We start from the raw sequence: 5,930 nt of genomic DNA on the forward strand, positions 1-5,930 counted from the left end.
AAAATTGAATAAAGGGGGACTGGATAGGAGAGAGGGAAATATAGTTAGTCTTTCACAACAAGAGTATTTTGGAAGGGTTTTGCATGATACGCATGTGGCCTATGTTGAATTGCTTGCCTTCTTAGGGAGGGTGGGTGGGGAGGGAAGAGGGGAGAGAATTAGGAACTCAAATTTTTAAAAACAGGTGTTCAAAAACAACAAAAAAAATTTTTGCTTGCAACTAGGACATAAGATCCACAGGCAATGGGGCATAGAAATTTATCTTGCCTTATAAGAAAGTAAGGGAAAAGGGGATGGGAAGGGAGTTGGGGGACATAAGGGAGGGTTGACTAGGGAACAGGGCAAGCAGAATATATGCCATCTTGGAGTGGGCAGGAGGATAGAAATGGGGAGAAAATTTGTAATTCAAACTCTTGTGGAAATCAATGCTGAAATCTAAATATATTAAATTAAAAAACCTTATAAAAATTTTGTTCATCTTTTTCCATTTGGTCAATTCTGCTTTTCAAAGCATTCTTCTTTTCATTGGATTTTTGTACCTCTGTAATGGTAATCAAGGCAGGATTTTTTGCTATCCAGTGCCTTCAATGAGTCTGGCTGTTATTTGAATGGGGCAGGTAAAGTGGGATCTTTTGTCTTGGAATGCTTCTCAGCACTAGGGTGTTGGAGAGTCGTTGATTTGTATATGATGTGGTGCTTTCCCACACTCTGAGCCCTTGAGCCCTCAGGGTCCTGAACAGGGTACATGTACTAGAAAGATATTGTTTGACTTTTGGGGGTACACTCATTGAAAGAGTGATGAAACTCTAGGCAAGCTACTGAAAGAGCCCCCCACCCCGGCTTTGATAGAAAACCCAGTTGTTGGTGCTTCTCTGGTAACTATGTATTGCTATGGATAGACTGGTTTGTGTGATTTGTTCTGTTTATAATGTGTGCTTGTAATTTCTGTTTGCATTTGCCCTGAAGTTTGGGGATCTGATCTTTTCTCCCTGAACTAAGTGAATGATATATGTTTGTTTAATTAAACTGAGGTTGTTAACCCCTTAAAGTTGCTTTCCTTAGAAAAGTTGATCAAAGAAACTGTGTTGGCAGCCCTTCTGTTTGCTCTTCCTGTTGGTTTTAAACAGCCACAGCAGCTGCTAGCAATATTTTCGTTACAAAATGGTGTACTCATGGCAGGACCTGCAGTTTAAAGGAAAGTATGGAGCTGCTAGCAACATTGTTATTACAAGCTCTTTTAGGCTTTGGCTTGTTCTGTTTATTAGGGTGTTATTTTTTTGCTTCCTCCCAGGGTGTTTTCTCTTTTTCATTGTTTTCTTGCATCATTCTTATTTCTCTTTCCATTTCTTCTCCTCTTTCACTTTCTCTCCTACTTGGTTTTTAAAATCCTTTTAGAGTTCTTCCATGACCTGAAACCAATTCATATTTTTCTTTGAGGCTTTTGCTATAGCCATTTTGACATTTTTGTCTTCTGAGTGTATATTTTATCTTCCTTGTCACCATAGTAACTTTCTATAGTCAGAATTTATTTCTGTTATTTTCTTATTTTCCAGTCTATTTCTTGACTTTTAACTCTGTGTTAATGTGGGGCTCTGCTTCTGGGTTAGAGGGTTCACTTTCCCAAACTTTAAAATTTTTGTGCAGCTATTTTCACAACTAGTTCTTGAAGTCTGTAAGCTGTCGCTTCTTGCAAGGTGGTGTGATCTAAGGAGAGGTGTGTTTACCACTATTTTGGCCTGTGCTGTGGTCTGTGAGTGACCATAAGCACTCTTTTCTGCCCTGAAACTGTGACTAGGTGCTTGTTCCCTTGTAGCTGTGAGCTCTGGTGCACTATTCCTCCTTATCATTTTGCGATTGCCACCCAGGACTGTGACACAGAACGGAGTATGGGCAAAGCAACAGAGCCCTGCTCCCAATGCCAGCAAAGGGAACCCTGAAATCTCCTTCAGAGCATTTGTCCAACCACTTTATAGAACAGGTTGAAATCTAGTATGGCTAGACCACCATCCTTCACATGTTTTTTTTTTATTGATTCTCTTGATATCCTTGACCTTTTGTTCTTCTAGATGAATTTTGTTATTATTTTTTCTAACTCTAAACATAATTTTTGATAGTTTGATTGGTATGGCACTGTACCAATTGATTAATTAATGTAGAATTGTCATATGGCTCAGCCTACCCATGAGCAATTGATATTTTCTCGATTGTTTATATCTGACTTTATGTGTGTGAAAAGTGTTTTCTAATTGTATTCATATAGCTCCTCAGTTTGTAATGGCAGGTAGGCTTTCAAGTATTTAATATCATCTGTTAGGGTCTTGACCAGCAAGTAGCCCTATCTCAGTACATAATGATGAGGGGGGAGCAACGATGGTTATAACTCTGATTTATTGGAAGCCATTATCCAGTTTTATAGGGTTTCACACTACATAAGCAGAAGCAGGTGTTCAAGGGGTAAAGAGATGAGAGCATGGGAAGATCGATATATGGTGGGAAGAATCTGGATTGTTGTAAACTATGTTTCCTACAAGCGTATGGGAAAAACTAGGGCTGTGGTAAGGTGGTTTCCATAGGAGTATGGGAACAGGAGGGGAGTGCTATTCTACAGTGACAGGGAAGGCTGACAACAGGAGGGGAGTGCTGTTTCTACAGTATCTAATGAGGCATGGGAAGGCTCGGCCAGGATACAGGCTGGTATCACTACTGTATGAGCTATGTGAGGCACGGGGCAGGATGCCTTTGTAAAGTATCCAAGAAGTTCCCATTAATTAAAGCATGTTTGCATTAGGCACTGGTTCAAGAGCATTAGGTAGTGGCCAGCTGTGTTCCTCCTTCTGGGCTTGTGAGTCCTTGGTGAATGGACTCTGCCTGCATGAGAAAGGATGGCTATCAGAGCAGGAGGGGGGTGCTGTTAGGGGGGCTGCTAGGGACGGAAGTCTTTCCTCCCGGCACCTACCATTCCAACTCCTACTAAGCCTGTCTGGTATTACCCAGGAAACAGGCCAAGCACTAGGGTCCGAGCAGCCCCAGGGTCGGCACTAACTCCCTACAATCATCTACAATCATTTTAAATGGAATTTCTCTATCTCTTACTGCTGGTCTTTGTTGGCAATATACAGAAATGTTGATGATTTATATGAGTTTATTTTATATCCTGCAACTTTGCTAAAGTTGTTAATTATTTCAAGTATTTTAGTTGATTTTTTAGGGTTCTCAAAGTATACCCTTTGCAAAGAGTGATAGCTTTGTTTCTTCATAGCCTATTCTAATTCCTTCAATTTCTTTTTCTTCTCTTATCACCAAAGCTAACATTTCCAGTAAGAGATTGAATAATAGTGGTGTACAATTTTCAAAAAAGAGAAAAAGACAGATTGGGCCTCAAGGATCATATATGCTAATGGGGGAGAAAGCATGTAAATGACTGGGAATGAACAAGATATATACAGGGTAGATGGAAGATAATGTGAAAAGTGAAGGCATTAGCATCTGGGGGCAATGGGAAGCACCTTCTGCAAAAAGTAGGTTTTTATTCTTTGTCCCTTTAAATTTATTTATTTTTAGTTTACAACATTCAGTTCCAGAAATTTTTGAGTTTCAAATTTTCTCCCCCTCCCTTTTCTCCCCCCTTCCCACCCAAGACAGCATGTAATCCAATACAGATTCTACATATACCTTCACGTTAAACATATTTTCACGATACTCAAGTTGTAAAGAAGAATTATAACAAATGGAATGAACCACGTGTAACAGCAATGTTGCTAGCAGCTGCTGTGGAGGTGAAAGACCAACAACAAGACCAACAACAAGAACACACAGTAGGGCTACTAGCATAGGTCCTTTGATCTGCTTTTCTAAAGAAAGCAACTTGAAGGAGTTAACAATCTTACTTTAATTAAACATACATATACCATTCATCTAGTTCAGGGGCAAAAGCCAGCACCCTGAACTTAAGAGCAAATACAAACAGAAATTACAAATACATCAACATACAGGCTTTTATCTGTCCGACCAAATCACAATACATACATAGTTACTGGAGAGAAGCACCAGCATCTGGGTTTTCAAGGCTGGGGGGCTCCTTAATGGCTACCCAGAGTCTCCTATGGCCAAATCACACAAACACTCTTCCAATGAGTGAGCCCCAAAGCAAAATGCAAACCTCAGAGTATATATACACTTCTTCAGTCAGCCCAACAGAAGGTGTCACAACCATATGACTGAAACTCATGTGACTTAGACTTTCTTGTGATTTGAGCAGGTCTTCAAAGACTCTTGATTCAAACAAAGGAAAGAGTCAAAGGCACATACAAAGGCTCTGGCCTTAGCAACTCCCCTTTGGGCCCTGAGGGCTTCATGCCCACCTTGGCTTAACCAGCAAAAGGGTGTGGGCCTGGGGCCTCACACTTAGTTAGTGAAAGGGTGTTGGCCTGCCTCTAATCAGGCCTCCCTTTGTTGGCCCCACCAAAGGCCTATTCAATGGGTGGGAAAGATCTTTCATTTATCCTTACACCATGGGACATCCATTTTGAAATAATCAAGAGCTAGTTGGAAGGACATGACTACATTTCATACTGCCAGAAGAAGGTAACAAAGTCAAAGATCCTACATTGAAAGCCTCCAAGAAAAATGTTAATTGATCTCAGGCCATGGAAGGGCTCAAAAAGGATTTGGATAATCAAGTAAGAGAAGTAGAAGAAAAATTGGGAAGAGGAATGAGAGTGAAGCAGGAAAATCATGAAAAATGAGTCAACAGCTTGCTAAAGGAGACCCCAAAAAATACTGAAGAAAATAACTCCTTAAAAATAGATTAACCTGGGGCAGAGCCAAGATGGTGGCTGGAAAGCAGGGATTTGCCTAGGGCTCTCCCCCAGGACCCTCCAAACACCAATAAAAAATGGCTCTGAACAAATTCTAGAACTGCAGAACCCACAAAATAGCAGAGGGAAGCAGGGCTCCAGCCCAGGACAGCCTGGATGGTCGCTGGGTAAGGTCTATATCATGGAGCTGGGAGTAGAGTGGAACGTAGCAGAGCCCGGTGTGGGGTGCGCCCGGACCAACCAGACCAGGAGGTGGGCAAAACAGGCCCTAGTGCCCTGAATCAGTGAACTGTGGCAGACACCAGACTTCTCAACCCACAAACACCAAAGACAACAGAGAATGTTAGTGGGAAAAACTGCCTTCAAGAAGTATCATCATTGAAAAACTGCTCCGGGCAAACTCCACACCTCTTTGTTCCAATTGCAAAAATTTATCTTATCTCTACTTGACCCTGTTTGAAGTTCTTTCCTTTTGTTAAGATATATGCTATTGTACCTCTTTTTCTTTTACAGCAAATTTATATTATCAAGAAGTTTTGTAAACACAATGCTAACGATTCTGGCCTTTGTCTGAATGGGGCATATGAAGTGGGATCTTTTTGTCTTGGTTATTTCTCAGCACAGAGACAATTAGGAGTCATTTGTATATGATGTGATATTGGGGATGGGGAACTTTCCCACACTTAGCCTGGGTGAGGTCAGAACCCTCAGAGCTCTGAACAGGACACAATTGAGGACAGCTTGGTGTTTGACGTTTGAGGGGCACACTCATGAAAAGAGTGTTGAGACTCTGGGTAAGCTGCAATTCCCCCCCCCCGCCCAGATTTACAACTCAGATGTTGGTTCTTCTCTGGTAACTATGTGTTTTGATTTGAATCACACAAGGTCTGCCTGTTGACGTTTGTAATTTGTTTGTATTTGCTCTGAAGTTCAGGGTTCTGGCTTTTTCCCCTGAACTAAGTGAATGATATTTGTGTTTTGTTTTGAAATAAGATTAACCCCTTAATGCTACTTTCCTTAGTAAAGCAGATCAAAAGAACCTGTGATGGCAGCTCTCTGGGTGCTGGTTGTTGGTAGATCTTACACCCCCACGGCAGCAGCTAGCAAGATTGT

The sequence above is a fragment of the Trichosurus vulpecula genome (genome assembly GCF_011100635.1).
Source record: "Trichosurus vulpecula isolate mTriVul1 chromosome X unlocalized genomic scaffold, mTriVul1.pri SUPER_X_unloc_5, whole genome shotgun sequence".
Taxonomy (NCBI): domain Eukaryota; kingdom Metazoa; phylum Chordata; class Mammalia; order Diprotodontia; family Phalangeridae; genus Trichosurus; species Trichosurus vulpecula.